A 16,959-nucleotide genomic window follows, 5' to 3' on the forward strand; every position below is an offset into this window, starting at 1 on the left:
TCATGTCGATCGGGGGAACTGGTTTCAGGGGACCCCGAAAATCTCAAGTGTACAACAGTCGCGATGGCTAAACGAAGCTTCAAAAACCAGTTGTAGTATTTTTGCACTCCAGTAGATGGCACTGTCTGTTCACCATTGGACTGAAAGCACACTGACTTACCATTTTTTAAACCAACAGTGCCATCTAGAGGACTCAAAAAAATACAACAACTGGTTCATGAAACAAATTTGAAGCGTACAATGTTGGAAAAGCGGCTAAATTCGCAACTCCCTTCCTCAAGCTTGGGATAAAATGCCACAAGTCACACGTTCTGTTCATCAAAGTACAACGGAGCGTCGTCAGGAAGCTCAAATCTGAATTCCAACCTTCTTCGGTCCGTTCTTCGAGAGCCTGACGACATACCGCATTACAGCCCGGTACCGCGGCCAAGAGGGAGAGGCTACGGTGGGTCGTAAAAAAAAAGCAGCACAGAAGAACATCATCTGCCCCCACATGTCCCTGACGGACGTTTAGAACTCACGCTGCCTCAGCAAAGCAAACAACATCGTCAAGATCGACTCTCACCTGGCAGCCGACATTTTGGCCTCTTGCCAAGTGGGAGGCGCTACGAGTGCGGCAAGAACACTTTTGTTTGTTGCCACAAAAGCGCAAAATTCTCAATTATTCGGAACTACAGCATGTTATGCATAATCATAAAAATCGAGTGTAAAATACGACAACTTGGACCTCAGTTCTGTTCTAGTAAATGTCGATATTTTATCAAGGGCGCACGAGAAAACGCCATTAACAAGTTTCATTTGATATTTAATGCATTAGCTCTCTTGATTCATAGTTCAAGGAGAATCATTTATTAGATGTTTAATAATAATTTTTAAAAAAAGGAATGTAAAGGCTAGTTTAAATGTACATGTTTCAAATGAAACATTTTTTTTGAGTCGTTTTGTCTTAACAGGAGCGTTAACGACGGCGTGAAAGTTGTTGTTGTATTCCAACTAATTGCTTGGAATTGCTCTCCCTGGAGCATCTTTTTTTTAATTATTTTTTTTAATGCTTCCTTCCAATGAAAATCAGCCTCCATCTCAGGAAGAGCAACATTGTGCCCGGGTTTATTTGATCACAGGCGTGGCCAATTGTACAAAAGTGTCTGATACTGAAAAACAAAAAAACAAACAAACAAACAAAAAAAAACATTTATATTACCTCCCACAGATCACAGTAAAAAAAAACAACACATTTTTTGTACGGCATGTTCCTTTTTTATTTTTAAGTGTTCAATTGTCTCCAAAACATTGTATCCCGTTTTAACGTTTTTGTAATTCGCCTGAGTGACTTTTACTTGCTCCCGGATGCAAAGTAAAAACCGTTTGCCTAATAGCCAAAATCCTTCTCAACTTACTGTCACAAAAAAAAAAAGAAAAAAATTGCAAAAAACTTTGGCGATGGAATTTTTTTGTCTCGAGTCTGTGTAGTCGTCCGGGTAACGGAACTTCACATCAAAGCAAATGGACTTTTAAACATTTGTTGAATATGGAAACATTGGAAAATTACTGATTATGTTATTAGGCAATAAATGAAAGGTTAAAAAAAATATTAAAAAGTCTCCTCTTTGTCCACTATGTGAAATTCAAGATGTCGGCAAAGACCACTTTGGAGTCGACTTTTCCCTCTTTTCTCGTTGCTGTAAATAAACCGCCACTTTCTGCTCCCAGGGGACTGCGGCGTACATACACAATATGTCGCCCGAAAAAAAAAAAAAAAAAAGAAAACACTCTCTCCGGGAAAGAATATTCAAATGGCGAGAGCTGCAATTTTCCCATGAAGGTGCAATTCCGTATGTGACAACTTGCCATTACCGCTGACGTATTGCGGCACAACAGGGGGAACGTGTCCTTCTACAAATCATATAGACGAGATGAACAGGAACGCTTCCGCATTGCATCCATTTTGGCCTTAAAACTTAACTAGGAGCCAGCTGTTCATGCATAGACGGGAAAAAAATGGCAGGAAATCGTCTAAGCATGCTAAGACATTTATTTATGTTTTCCGTCGTCGTGACCAAGAAGATGAATAACACGGAAGCAGTCAAGTAGAATTTGCTTATGTGCCACATCAAGTGCTGTATGGACCAGAGGTCCCCAACCAACGGCCCGCGGCCCGGTAGAGATGCTTGAGAGTGAGAAGGGTCCGGCTGCAGTGGGACCATATTGGAGAGGGAGAAAGAGAACGGGAGGAAAAAAAAAAATACAAAAAAAAGATAAAATAAAATAAATATATATATATATATATACATATACATATATATATATATATATATATCTTAATAAAATCTTATAAATAAAAAAATAAATAAAATCTTAATTAAAAAAAAGAGAACTGATTTATAATAATAATAATATTAATCCCGTAAATGTTGGCCACAACTGAAAATGGGCTACATACGAATATGATAAAGCATGCTTGCACATCATAATATTGCTAATGAAATATTTAGAACCTTCTCCGTTTTGCCGTGGAGCCTTTCTCTGAAACTCGTAAAAATAAATAAATAAATCAATAAAATAAACTCCCCCGTACGATAAACCACTGTCAACTACACGCACAATAATAAAACATACGAGTGATGTCACACTAATGCAGCGTACAGGAAGCTTTTATCCGGCCCGTGCTGCATATGAACACATTTGCCTTATTATAAAGCCGCGTTCGTTACTCGCGCTGTAATCAGCCTTTTCCAGAATCCATTAACAATCCAATCGCGAAGGCTTAATGACTCTCCAAAGGCGTCAGCAAAAGAAGAAGACTTTCTTTATTTGATGGTGCAATCTTTTTTGATTTAAAAACACTCAGGCCGCATTGAAATTCATGTTTGCTTTCATGTGGATATCGGACGCACAAAAAGAAAAGCCAGACGGGAAACTCAATTTGCAACGGGAAAGGATTATTAAACATTGTGATGGACGTGAATGTGATGGTGCTCAACAGAAAAAAGAAACAGCCATGTTATTGGATTAACAAATTATTTTTAAATTGGGCAGAATTTGGATCATTCCCACCCCCAAAACGTTTCTGCACTCACGATTTGGCAAAGAAGCAGGTTGAAGGGCTGCCCATTTTCGAGTGACGGTCAGATGCTAACAAAATCGCGCCTCACACTGCTGTACGAGCAAGCTAGTCATGTGACACAAAAAGACACACGTGTCATTAGGGGGCGGGGCTCATTTGCATGAGGCAAGAGCGCCAAAGAATAGGGTGGAAATTGAGCCGCAATTCTTGCTGCTTGGGCTACTTGGAATTTGGCAGATATTGTATTAACAACATGGGACTGTTTTAAAGTGTTTAAAAAAAAAAAAAGCAAAATACAGGGTTTTGCTGTCGATTATTCTGTGACTCGTATAAAAAATATAAGATTCAGTAACTGGTTTGGTTTGTATCAATTCAAAATAAAAAACAAAATTAAACAGTCGATCGCTTATCAACAATAACACGATCAATAAACTTACAAAGTCATTTCATCAGCGATGCAAGCTAAATTTGCGAGATTTTTTTTATTTTTTGCAGCTGATTCTGAATCTGCCCTTGTTTTCTCATAACCTGCAGGTGTGTTTGCTGTCGGACACAGAGGAGTGAGTCACATGCTGTTGTTTAAGCGCTCGCTAGCTTGATTTTTTCCCCCCCATTTAGCATTGGGGTTTATTTTTGAGCAAGATGTATCCATAACCGTGTAACCTTAAAACCTAATCACCGTAAGAGCCGAAACACTTTTCAAAACATACGCATACAATTAGCTGACATATTTCACATTAAACACTTAATATTTACAAACACAAAGTACTTATATCCATCGTTTACACACCTTTTGCCTCTTCGGAGGGGGTGCTAGAAAAATAAACGTCCGTTTTCTGAGGCTCAATCTGAAACATTTTGCCGTAGTCTTGTTAGTTTACCTTAAGTGTGAACAATACTAAACAGGAAGTTCGCATTCAAAATAAAAGCACATTGCTTAAACCGGAAGTAGAACCGTTCAATGCAAATTTTAAATGAAAATAAAATACAATAAACAAAATCACCGCCGCTGTTCACAAAATATGAATATGGTTAGTTACACCCCCAAAACACAGAAAAAAATTGGGTTGAAATTACACGAAATAAAATGATCTGGATCCAGATGATTTTATTTGTGCAACAAAATTTAGTAAATTCAACAATTCTTTTTTTTAGTGAACGTGTTTTCATACTATTGCGTCACACATGCACACACACCCCCACACGCACAAAATGAAAACTGCACCTTTTCCTTTGCCACATATTACGTGACTTTGGTTGGGCAGCAAGACATGAAGCGTTCGTCCGCAACCCTCGTGGTGGGCGAGCAGACACTCAAAGGGTCCGGCAGGAAATTGCGATTTAATGAGCTGTGTGTTCTGCGGCTCCGTCTCAAGGCTCCTTGCTGGATGTCTCCACCTCAGGTCAGCCTAGTTAACATGCCCACTTATGCATGAAAGCGACATTGTTCTTGGCGAGAGCGAAAACGGAGAGTGAACGGCACGCAGCAGATCTTTGCCGCCCAGAAGAGATGCAAACAATGGCGACGAGATGACATAATGAAGTAGGATTGAACGGGAGATCAGCTACAAGTCGCGGCGCTTTTTATGCTTGGAGGAATGTGGGTACTGACGACACACAAGTCATGAAATCCAGCTCAAATTCTGAGGATGAAGACAGTTCTTGTTACCATTTGGTCAACAATAATTCCCCTTTTTTCTCCCCACGTCTTTCCTACAAATTTCCTGACAGATATTTTTGTAAAATCAGTTGGTAATCTATTTATTTATTTATTCATTTTTAACATAACTTTTTGATAGCGTAGCATAACAACAGTCCTTGCTGCTCAGTACGATTTGGCTAACGCTAATTTCAAGCCGTCGCTGCGAATCAGGCGGATTTTCCCCATTTTGTATTTTTTTTTTTTTTTTTGATAAAAATCACAAGAGAATGGCAATGTGCTAAGATAAGAGTCAAGATTACATTCATGTCATCTGTCATTGTAAAACCCACAACGACAGGTAAGCTAGGCTAACGTTACGAGTTAGCGCGCGGAGAGGTGCTCACGGGTGAATTTAGCTTCATGTCGGTTATGCGTTTCATTTACGAAACAATACGTGAACGGAGAATTGTTTGAGACAATGACAAAAAAAAATAAATAAATGAAAGCATGATTGTGAAGGTGTTAGCTAACATTCCGATACTGAGAGCAAAGTGGCTCACAAATGTTGCTTCACTTGTTAGCGAGCGCTCGAATCGGCTTGATTGAAATTTGAAGGTTGATACTTGAGACTTTACTCCCACTTCAACATTTCGTGGCAAGTAAAAGCGGTTGAAAAAAAAAAAAAAGTAGCGCGCGACAGGTTGGTCGGATGTTCTCCAACTATTAGCTGTGATACTTCTTGGCCAATACATTTAATTTCCATGTCGTCAATGACATATTGATCTAATTAAGCATCTTTTCGTTTGGAGACCATCGCTAGCGTCGGCCTCCCCCGGGGGGGCCTTCACACGTCTCCTCGTGAGTGTGTGTGAGAATGAAAGCCATTTTACACAAAAGTCTGAGCTGTGGCTTGTCACAAATTGATTTTTAGTGCACCTATAAAAATGATTGAAATGGAGAAGGGGGCGGGGGGGGGTAATGTAAGGCAACCTTAAGATTTGGGAGGGAAATTCTTATTAGAATTCTTATTAGAATTATTATTTGGTTCTTAGCGAGATATAGCCCGGTCCTGAAAGTAAAACATTCAAATTCGATGACGATTTGATGAAGTCGAAGACTGCGAGGTGAACACTTGATAAAATTCAATTAAATGCTTTCAGCAAGTAAGTAGTAGAGCAAAGAAAAAAAAAAAAAAAAAAAAGAAATTTACCAGGACTTTACACACCCTATATTTTATCTTGCTGAAATTAGCTAGTTTTGACAGAGTGGCCGGTTCCTCCGGGGAAACTGTGAGTGCATGTCCCCCTGGCCAGCCAGACATGTTCCCAAATCGTTTTTACACTTAATTAATAATTATAGAGTAGATGGCACAAAATGCAAACTGCTAATTTTGCTACTTAGCAAGGTGAGGCATGCAACAGGTCCATGACGGGCTGCTCTGTTTGCGAATGCGATTGACCGACACCCCATTTGAGAGCGACTAGTCGATCGCGATCGACGCAATGGCCGCCCCTGATTTAAATCAAGTAGGGTGATGGACTAACTTCATTCTGCTCACTCATCTGTTGCTAAAAGCGGCTCTGCCTCCTCCTCACGCTAAAAGGGTCATTAGCGACTAGTCGATCATCGACTAGTCGACTATTTCGTAAAACCCAGAGTGGGCACTCATTTTATGTGCCAAACTATTTGTAAACAAAATAAAATGTGTCTGTGTCCTTTTAGCTGTATATTTAAGCTTATTTTTGTGGTGGCTTAATGCTTAGCTTTAGCCGCACCTGCAAACCTCTCCCCCTCACCAAACTCCCCCCCCCCGTCCCCTCAATAGATCATATCACACAGAGGAAGCATTGAATAAAAGCATCACATCAAGCTGCTTTCTTTTGCCACATTTCCAGGCCGCCGCCTCGCCGCTCGCGTCTCATCTCAATGCTTAATGGAGCCTCACATCGGTCGAATATCTGGAGGACGCGTTGCTTACCATTCCGTGTCCGATTTGCTGGCGCACGCCTTTGCATTTGGGCTAAATAAATGTACGTTTATGGATCACGCTCACGCTGCATGTGGGGGTTCATTGTCACCAGGATGACACTGAGAGGTGGTGGGGGGTGTTATTAAATCACTCATCCCTCCACCGGGGGTCCGCCGTTGCATCCAAGAAATATATTCAAGGAATTATGCTCTCCCCGGCCGGCCCGGGTGGAATAAATCCAGCGGCTGTCAGAGGGGTGAGACGCCGCAGGAAGTGAGCTGAGGACATCGAGTTGCAGATCCGAAGGGATGCCATCAATTTAAATGGGAATTATAAAAAAAAAAAAAAAAAAAATGTTGTTATTCGTTACGGCACTGGAAGGCCCAGGCAGACTTTCAATGCAAGATTCTTCGTGGAAGTGAGAGGGAGAAGTTGTTGCCGCGTGCAAACAGAGTCACCCAACGAGTCACGTGTTGGCAGGAAACAACTTTTGAATGTATTCAATGCAAAATGATAATATTGTCTTTGGAATTTGACATGTTGACTCGTCGATTCATTTTTTTACAGCTCAGAAGGCGTTTTAAATCAAAGGATGGCATTCGACTCAAATGGGGATCATGGCATGGTCGGGTTCTTTTCTTCAAGCCCACAAAGAATATTTGTCGGAAATCAAGAAAATCATCAAATGCTTCTTATTTATTTTTTATTTTTTTTTTCATCCACTCTGACGACCTTGACTTCAGGTCTGTAGCTTCTTAGCCGCAACTTAAGATTTGCTTTTTATTTGCGTCGCAAAAAGGGTTTTCAATTTGACGCGATCGACACGGCTAAAAGAAATATGCATGTGAGGAATTGAAAAATATTTGGTGGATGAATGGGAAATTTCAATTCAACACAAACCACAGTTGTTTTTTTTTCACGATACTGTACTGTTGGTTAACTCACAGTCATTACGTGAGAACGGCTTTAACAATTATTTAACAATTGAACAATTCTTTCTTGCGGATAAAAGACGGAAGGAACAAAAGAGTCCAATTTGAAGAGGACAAAGCCTTAAAAACAATCGCGCGAACAAGACTCCAGAGACGTTTGAAGCAGATCGACAAATTCACATCTGACACATCTGCCTAGCAACACAAGCTATCTGAATTCTGATTGGACAAAAACGCTCACCTCAAAATACAACACTAGGATATAAGATGACATCAATGCGAAGAATAGGATCATTTTTTTCTTGATTTTGTTAGGCCAACAGGGAAGGCCTTGACGGCCCGTTAATGATGATGGGAACATGAGGAAACCATCAGAAATGTGTTGATTCATTCCCGCACCACCGGCGGAGTAAAGGGTTCATGCAAAAAAAAAAAAAAAAATAAATAAAAAAAACAAACCAACAATCTGAAAGTCGAGATGTGCAGAGATCAAACTGCCGACAGCAGCAAAGATGCCAACATCAAAGTTGTGCACTGCAAAAAGTGCGCGCACACACACACACACGCACACACACATTAATGTGACCCACCTGTCGCCCAAAGCAGTGAGCCGACGGGAAAGTACAGAAGGATGTAGTGACAGGTTCACTTGAAGTTTAGCTCTGAAATTTGCAAGTCATTCGTAATTTGTTATCTCATTTGCGCACCCGCCATTGTTTACGACGTGGAGGAATCGCTTTCTATCCACTTGCAAATGTCAAAAGGTGTCGGGCTCATTTCCGCTAATCTTTCGCTATTCAACTATCAGCGGGGTTGCACATTTCGCCTTTAGACCCCCGCCGACAAACAGACACCACCTTCATCTTTCTAATCTGTCTTCGGCGTGATAAATATTATTAATAATAATACCAAAACAGAACGTGACAACACGGCATCCTCGTAAGACATTTTACAATCGGCCAGGAGGTGCCTTCACTTCTTCTGGCTATTTTTCTTTACAATCATTTATGAATTCTGCGACGATATGACGCTTCTTAAAGCGGGGTTCACTCATCCTGATAATTGAGCCTCATTCGATCCTAATTGTCCCAATGCATGAAAAGTCAGAAAAAGGTTGAATTGTCGTGTGCAAGACGCACGATGGGCAATATTGGGCCGTTTGCGCTAAAGTCCTAACCTCCTTCGCGTTCTCCTCGCATATTCTCCGGGCTAGATTATGTCCAACAATAAGAGGTGAGATTCATTGAATTCTGATGGAGGGAGGGTGTTATTGCACGGAGCTTTCCTGAGACCACGGTTGTCGTAGTTTGGGAAATTGCATGATGGGTAGCTTTTGTTTGTTTATTAATTAATTTATTAATTTGTTAGTTTTAAGATTGGCTTTGTTGGTTTTACTTAGTTCCAGTTTTTTTTTTAAACATTTAGTTTTAGTATTAGATTTAGTTTTTTTAATGATGGCTTTTGTTTTTTTTTTAATTCATTTATTTTTTAATTAAGTTAGTTTTAAGGTTGGCTTTGTTAGTTTTTCTTAGTTTTAGTTTTTTTTTTTGAAACACTTAGATTTAGTTTTTTTTAAATTATGTTTTATGATGATTTAGAAGCAGCATCATGCACGGCATAATTACGCTACAGTCTTGCAGTACCTGTCTTTGATTTGTAGATGTTTGTTTTTTTTAAATGTTTTTAAAATGATATGGCTGTTGAATTTTTCCCGACGCTACACTTATCAAGATGTTTTTTTTACTTGTACACAATAAATACACCAAATTTTGACAACTAAAACAAATTAAAGCTAACACATTCTGTAAATGAATTAAAACTAACAATAAAAAAAGAGAACTATAATTCAAACTCATTCAATGCCAGCTGACAAAAAAAAAAGGATCTTTGACATCTTTAGCCGTCAATGGTAGTAAACGAGTTTGAATTACAACCCCGTTTTGAGGCACAAATCTGCCTGAGGATCGGAATTTGGAATTTGTAACTTTAACGACTTGCCGTTCATCAATCAATCGACTCTGAGATTGTTCATTCCAACAAAAGAGCTTCAAGTTGGTGCCGCAACAACAAAGGAATCATGGGAGTGTTTTTTTTTTTTGCAGATGACTCGATAGGAGAGTTCGCACAGTGAGGACGGCACAAAGAGAAGCTGATGAAAGAACGTCTTAATCAACGGTAATGAGGTTGCCCGACGCATGGTCACACCCTCAGACTCTCGTTGCAGCTTTGCAGATGAAAAAAAAACAAAAAAACGGGAATGAAAAGAATCAAGAGTGAGATCGCGCGATGACTTATGACTTCTTCGTGCTGTCGTGTCGCTCGTGTTAATTACATCAGCCCTCAACATTTGTCACGGCTACGGCCCTGAAAAAAAAGACACATTACCGAGGGGTCATGACGGCAAAACAGAGCCAACTATGACTCAACTCATCTTTAATACTCGACTACTTTAACAAACTACCCCGGTTGAATCCAAAATGCTGCACAGAAAAACTCATTTGAATATAAAAGGACCAGCTTTGGAATTTGCTCTAAATAGCCGCTTCAAAGCAAAATGGCCGACTTCCTGTCCACTAAGTAATTTCAGAAAATAATTTTTTTTTTCCAAGTTCCAAGGCCTTTCAGAATTAATAAATGATGCCGAGAGGTTCTCTCTGATGCTCGCGCGAGCCCAAACTGATTGTCGAGCAAAAGCCTTGAGTAAGTAACGTGTCTGCTGCGATTTGTTCTTTGGCGAGTCAGCGGGCAGTGCGCGATGCTAACTAAAACTGATGGAACGCGCGGCTCGATTAGTTTGCTTGTTTTCTCCGGTTTGGGCTTTAATTTGATTCTGTTCTGGATCCTTGCTCTTTCAGACAAGCCGCTGCATCTTGGGAAAAAAAAATAATAGTTGCCATGGGACTTGGAGTGCACGTGCTCGTTTTGCGGGAAGGAAAAGTACAGAAAGGGGTGGTGGAATATGAAACTATAAACCAGAGGGTCACATGATGCGGATTTTAGATGACAATTTGAAGAATTGAGAATTGCTTGGATGAAATTTACAAAAGTATAGACCAATTATCAGCGGGGCCGATATTTGTCTTTTTTTTTTCAACCAATGAATATCGACTTGAAATATCGGTTGTCAGCCTCCAGGACTACTACTAATCTGCATCGCATCGGTCCTGAAAAAAGCATCTCGCTCTACACTTCACTACATGATTTGACCCAAGTCTGCTCACAATTTATGAGCTATTGCATCACAAAAAAAAAACATGTACTCTTCTCTCCATTCTCCAACACTTGCCTAGCTTAGCCATTCATCCGCTAAAAGGCTCCGGTGGCTGAAATGACGAGTGCCACTAGCCACCAGCTCGCTTACGAGCTAACAAGTAATGTAAACAAAGCAACTTGCAGTTGCGCTAGCTAGCTACTGAACTAACATGTCTCTAAGTGCTGTTTTAACCGTGAAAAAAAAAAAAAGTTTTCTGTCCACAATTCAACAGCATATAGTTGTCAATCTTTGTGTTAGCACAGTGTAGCTAGCTAACACAAATGTGTAAATGCTGTTGTGACCGAGCATGATTTTGTCACTTTTGACTTCCCAAACATAAGTCAAATCTTGTTTTAAAATTTAGCGGGGACTTTTGACTTGAACCGCTTGATTTTTTTTTTTATTCCACAGTGACTTGCTTGAAACTCGAACGTTCGACGTCTCAGTATCACCTGCGCGTACAGTACGTGACTCACTCCCACCTCTGCTATATGGAGATGTCACGTAATTATCAAAGCCTATTTTTGTCGTGTCAACAGCAGCTTTGCCGTCGGGAATGTCTGTTCGAATCTGAGTCAGTGGCGAGAGTGACGTGGGGGGGGGGTGAGAGGGCCGAACAACTAGCGTCTCAGCAATCGGACCAATTACGATGTCAGATTAAACCTGGAGGGGATGCGAGGAGTCGCTCAGTCACTGAAATGGAACGGTCAGACAATAAAAAGAAGAGCAAGGTCGACAGACGTGTTGGTGCAAATGTTTATTCCGGGTGGTCTTGAATCCGACAAATGTCAGTCATGTCAAATCGGAGTCAAAATATTCTCATTCGTTGCGTTTGCAGCGATTAGAAACGAGTCACAGGGGGTTCTTAATACGATAGAAATTTGGGGGTCAAAGGGAAAAAAATGTAAAAAAAAAACTGTTGCATTAGTTTACATTCTAGTTTTGAGGGGAAAAAGTGCTGTTGCAACAACTTTTTTCAAGGAAAAAATTAAAACAGCAAAAATGGTTGCATTTTTTTACACGATAATGCAGTTTGTGTGGAAGTCAAAATAAAAAAGAAAGATTTGACCAAGTGAATTAAAAAAAAAAAACTCTTGCCTTTTAAAGATGCCATTCTTTAAAAAAAAATTGACAAATAGCTTTTGAGAAAATACCCGACTTATATCCATAGAAAAATTGGACTTTATTCCTGTAATAAAATGAATTTTGTCCGAACACCAGTTAGAGAACAATTTCCTCCCATTTTCCCCTCCATATAAATGTCGTCCCTTACACAGTTAAAAGCGAAATGGAAAAACAATGAAACAACAAATTAATTATAACATCATAATTATTCCAAATAACACATTGCATCTCGTGCATATAATTATCATATTTTTAATTGCCACCCATGATAAAAAAAAAGGGTGACAACTGCAACTAGAAAAACCTTAAAAAAAAAACAACAACACACACACTTACACATACATACAGTAGCACAGTAGGTCTAAATGTTCATCAAAATTGAGACAAATGTTTAAAGCCCAAAAGGTAAACCTTTATTTTGTGAGCCTATCAGTTTACTTGCCGGTGTTATTTTTGAGAGTTTTTGTGAAACAAAGTAGAAAAGAAAAAAAAAAAAACACACAAACACGCAAGAAAGGTTTGGTTGCCTCGATACGACCTCTGTGGAATACCACAATCGGTATGACTGACAAGCTACACAGACAAAATAAAATAAAATAAAAAATACAGTTTTGTAGCTAAATTTAAAGTCTGAGCTACTATTTTATATCCTGGTAGTCATCGGGAAGCGAAATATTTTTGGAAGTGCTACTTTGTGTCAAGTAAGTAAGTTTGAGAATCGCTCACTGCTTTCGAGGTTGAGTCAGCGTGACAACGAATCAGAGTGTTGCCATCATCGAAGCCGACGACAAGCTTCGGGGACGCGTTGGGTTGTTGGGTCGGAGGACTTTTATGTCCGTTTGCACTCCGATTTGTCAGTGACAAGCAGACACCCTTGGGGGCCATTGTCTTGGCGACACACTTCCTTCCCCGAATCGCTCGCTCTCTTTGCCGCGATACTTCTTCATTTTCGTGGCCCAGGGGTTAGCCTTCATCGCCGTGTTGTCACATTCAATTAGCTGGACGACTCACGTCAATATTGGTCTTATTTAAAGCCGGAGAGAGCGTCACCCGCCGCGCTGAAATGGCGCACCTGCGGCATGGGGCAGCAGGGGGCGCCGCGGAAAGCGTAGGGTAGCGATGTCCAAATGGCCGGGACGCGGACGTGAAGATTGAAAGACGCAAGCGCCATTTTGACAATCATCCGCTTTAATTGACGATTTCCAGGTTAGCCATTAAAAAAAATCAAAAGGAAAACCGACTGAGTGCCAGACAATTTGAAGGCTTACAAAAAATTGTGTATTAAAAGTAGACGCAAAACCTACCAAATGAAATCAAAAAGAAAAAAAAAATCTACTTTATTCCATTTATTTATTTTATTAATCTGAAGTAATATATATTTTTAAATTTTAGTTATCAACAATATTGGCCGAAAAAGAACAACAAAAAAAACAAAATTTTGTGAAAAGATATTTCATGCACAATAGTGAACTTTATGCTAATATTTTTTGCTTTAGTGACACCTCTCACCTTTGTTATTCAATATGGCAACAACAAGTTTCAACATTTGTTTTGGATGGAAAAATAATCTATTTATAATTAATCACAAGTGGAACAATTTTATATTTGACAAACTATTCGCATGCTACATAGCAGCAGTAGTAGTAGTAGTATTTAGTCGTGTGTGTGTGTGGGGGGGGGTGTGTACGACACTCATTGAAGTAGATCAATCGTGAGAGTAACGAGAGCAACGTGTGATCCTCATATTCAAAATCGCATCACGTACTGTGTATGTCAAATTTACATTTTAAATTTGTCACATTTGTACATGGGATGTCAAGTCGTTTTTTTCTCGGGTGGCCACAGCCCCATCACAAACGAAATGGAGCCGCACCTGCACTGATCCTCACAATCACAACCACAGTTAGCGAACACTTTTTAAAGCCGTTACTCAAACTCATTAAACGTGATTATGCAAGAAATTAATGAGCAAATATCCTCAATGTGGGACGAATCGAGTTCATCTTATCTTAACATGATTGGTTCACTCCTGAAACTGAATAATTTGTAGTCAACACGATGTTATGAAGAGAAATGTCAATATTTTACTTGTAGATAGTTTGTTCCTTTGCATAACTTGAACGTTTTTTTTTTTTTAATATATATTTTGTTATTTCATGTCTTGCTTTCCGGCGTCCCATGTATTGTGTTGCTCGTGAAGTGGTCATTTCCACTTGTTCTCGTCAGCTTGGTGTCAACCAATCAGCTCCCTCCAAACACCCACATCCTGTCCAGGTGTGCCTCATTGTCTCATCAGTTTTTTTTCTTCTCCCTGACGGAGAAACCTCAAAAGTTCAAACTAACGCAGGCCACTGAGTTTGAATTATTGAAAAGCTCCAAAATGTTCCTGCGTAATCGCTGCAAAATTTGACAATTATTGGCCACTTCATTAGGCACACCAGGACCATCTCATGTTCTCAGAAAGAGGCAGTAAACTAAAAAACAACAACAAACATGGTGTTGAGTTCATTAGCTTTTTTTTTTTGCTTTGTGTCTCATTCCTCAAATGTTTTGGGGCAACTCTCCAGGCTTTTTCTTTTAAAACGTTCAAGAGTCTTGAATTTTTTATTGGGAATTTTGGCGGGGCCAGGCTTGCACTTGTTAAACGTTTCTGCATTATACATGAAGAAAAGCCACACGGTAGCTGCCTGCAGGAGGATTTCCCGGTAGCGCGCACGTGCGTGCGCTCACGCACACACACACACACGCACACTTTTTTTGTAAGTTGTTAGCCGAGGTCGACTTCGGTCATAGATAGCACCTCTCGACTGAACTGAATGATGGCTGGCACTGACGAACGCCTCAAATCGGAAGAAGAAATGTCAAGTGACAAAGGATACAAATGATAAGAGGGGAAAGAAGGCATTTTTGTGCACGAATATTAAAAATAAATATGCACCGAACATGGAACGGCATTGCAAAGTCAAGCATCGAGAAAGCATGAAATTGATTTCTGCATGGACTTCAAGAACACCTGCCAAAAAAAATAAAAAATAATCTGAGCGCTCTTGTGTGAACTCATCTGCATTAATTGCACATCCAAGCCACTTTCATCGTGCATGGAGGTGTGGACTTGAGTGGAAAATAACGGACTTTTTCGACCCACATTTCCATAATCAGCAAGTTGATTAACTCCAGACCAGAGCAGCAGGTCAAAAAACACAATCATTCATATTATTAATACGATGACGTGAGCCGTGATTATTATTATTATTATTTTTTGCTTGATATGTTGGTGAAAAACAGCCGTTTCGCAGCACAATAAACACGAGAGTCCACAGTGCTTCCACTCACCGGGAAAGCAGCGGTGCGGTCCGCCTCTCTTCGCCGGGCTCCTCGGCTCTTGTGCGGACCTCCGCCGCCGCTTCCGTCGCCGCCGCCGCCGCCGCGTCCACCCTCCGGCAGAGAGAATCTCCAGAGAAGTCCGAGAAGCAGCTCAGCGGGCGCCAACATCCATTCCCGACGCCGTAGACGAGCTCGCGTCCACTTTGGGTGCCGTTGCAGCTCAAGTCCTGCTCGGTCGTCAGCTTCCGCCGCTGCAGCCCGCTCGAGTCCCTCTGCAGGGTTGCATCCCAGCAGCTGACTGACTGAGGGAGGGAGGGAGGGAGGGATGGGATGGGAGGACAGTGGTCCCACCCCCCACTCTCTGCGAGGGAGGATGAGGAGTGGCATCCCTCGCAACACCTCTGGCCACTCCTTGTTGGCCCCGCAAGATTTGGACGTAGACGTTGAAGCAAAATGCATAGAAATATGCAAACGTGAAATGAAATGCAAATCCTGATTGTGTTTAAATGACATCATACTCAAATAGACAAATTGGCCCGAAAAGTCAAAGTTCAACAAAGCCGCTGGCCAGCATTGAATTTTTCTTAATTTCAAATTTTTTATTAGGAGTTTCATTAATGCAATACAATGTTTAGTTTTTTAAATGACTATTGTCATTTTGAATGTTAAAATTATCAAATAGAATGTAAAATGCTATAGTAGTCATTTGGTATAGCCCTGTGGGCCGAATTTGGCCCACGGGCCAGAGTTTGACACCTATGTCGTAGGGCTATAAGTGTTTTTAGAATAGGAACGCGTTCTAATTCGATGCCTTGCAAGAGCAGCAAGTGCTATTTAGATAGCTTTAGAAGCAATGCTGAGGAGGGCTGGGTTTGAAAAAAAAAAATCAATTTGAATCGATTTTTCTTTTCACGCTCGTGATCATATTAAGGCGTTGTTGTTACCGATGTTACGATGTTGTTGCTGCTTGTAAAGTTACATTCAAATTCACAGTGGATTCCCATTTGGTGTTCAGCCCCCCGACTCCCCCCCAAAATGCTCTATAATTAAAATTAAATTCAAACTAACTGAATTTCAAAACAAACAAAAAAAAATATGAACTTTAATGAAGATAAAAAAAAAAGCAGTGTCAAGCAATGCTAGCTAGTATTAGCACTTTAGCGTTAACCTCGCTTGCTGCTAGCATGATTTATTCATAATGGAGGCTTACTATCACGCTACATCTATCAGATTGAATATTTTGTTTTGTTTTTTATGGAATGTACAATCAATTATAAACAAAAAGTGGTGATAAACAAACCTGTTGAGCAGAAATGTTGCTAATTCTGCGTGGCTTCTAAAATCTCCCACATTCCCAAAACACGATTTTTAGATTATTTAAAGACTCAAAATTGTCCATACCTGTAAAAGCGAGCATGAATGCTAAAAAAAATCCTAATTTTACGCAAAATCCCGACCGCATTTGTTTTATTTTTTTGATTAAGGTTAAACGCGTCACATTATTCCATTCTAATTGAAACAACGCTGCCGCACACATGCCCCGACCTTCAAATTACACTCTGCGGGCATCAGGCTTGTTTGTGGCGGCACACTTAAAAGAAAAACAAACAAACACATTTTATTCCGAAATGAGTTACCACATGATGAGCA

General features: G+C 40.3%; 1 protein-coding gene across 2 annotated transcripts in view; it reads right to left on the reverse strand.

The window, feature by feature from the left end:
- cntn5 (contactin 5) overlaps positions 1 to 15,598 on the reverse strand; it is an 88,747-nt gene extending 73,149 nt beyond the window's left edge. The window contains exon 1 of one of the 2 annotated variants that reach the window (XM_088300804.1): positions 15,319 to 15,598. The gene's annotated coding sequence lies outside the window, so the exon portion shown is untranslated. The remainder of the gene's footprint in view (positions 1 to 15,318) is intronic. The other variant, XM_088300803.1, reaches the window with a different exon arrangement.
- Between the last annotated feature and the right edge of the window lie 1,361 nt (positions 15,599 to 16,959).

The sequence above is a fragment of the Idiotropiscis lumnitzeri genome, chromosome 7, assembly GCF_059441095.1.
Source record: "Idiotropiscis lumnitzeri isolate Australia: NSW breed Sydney's pygmy pipehorse chromosome 7, RoL_Ilum_1.0, whole genome shotgun sequence".
Lineage (NCBI taxonomy): Eukaryota > Metazoa > Chordata > Actinopteri > Syngnathiformes > Syngnathidae > Idiotropiscis > Idiotropiscis lumnitzeri.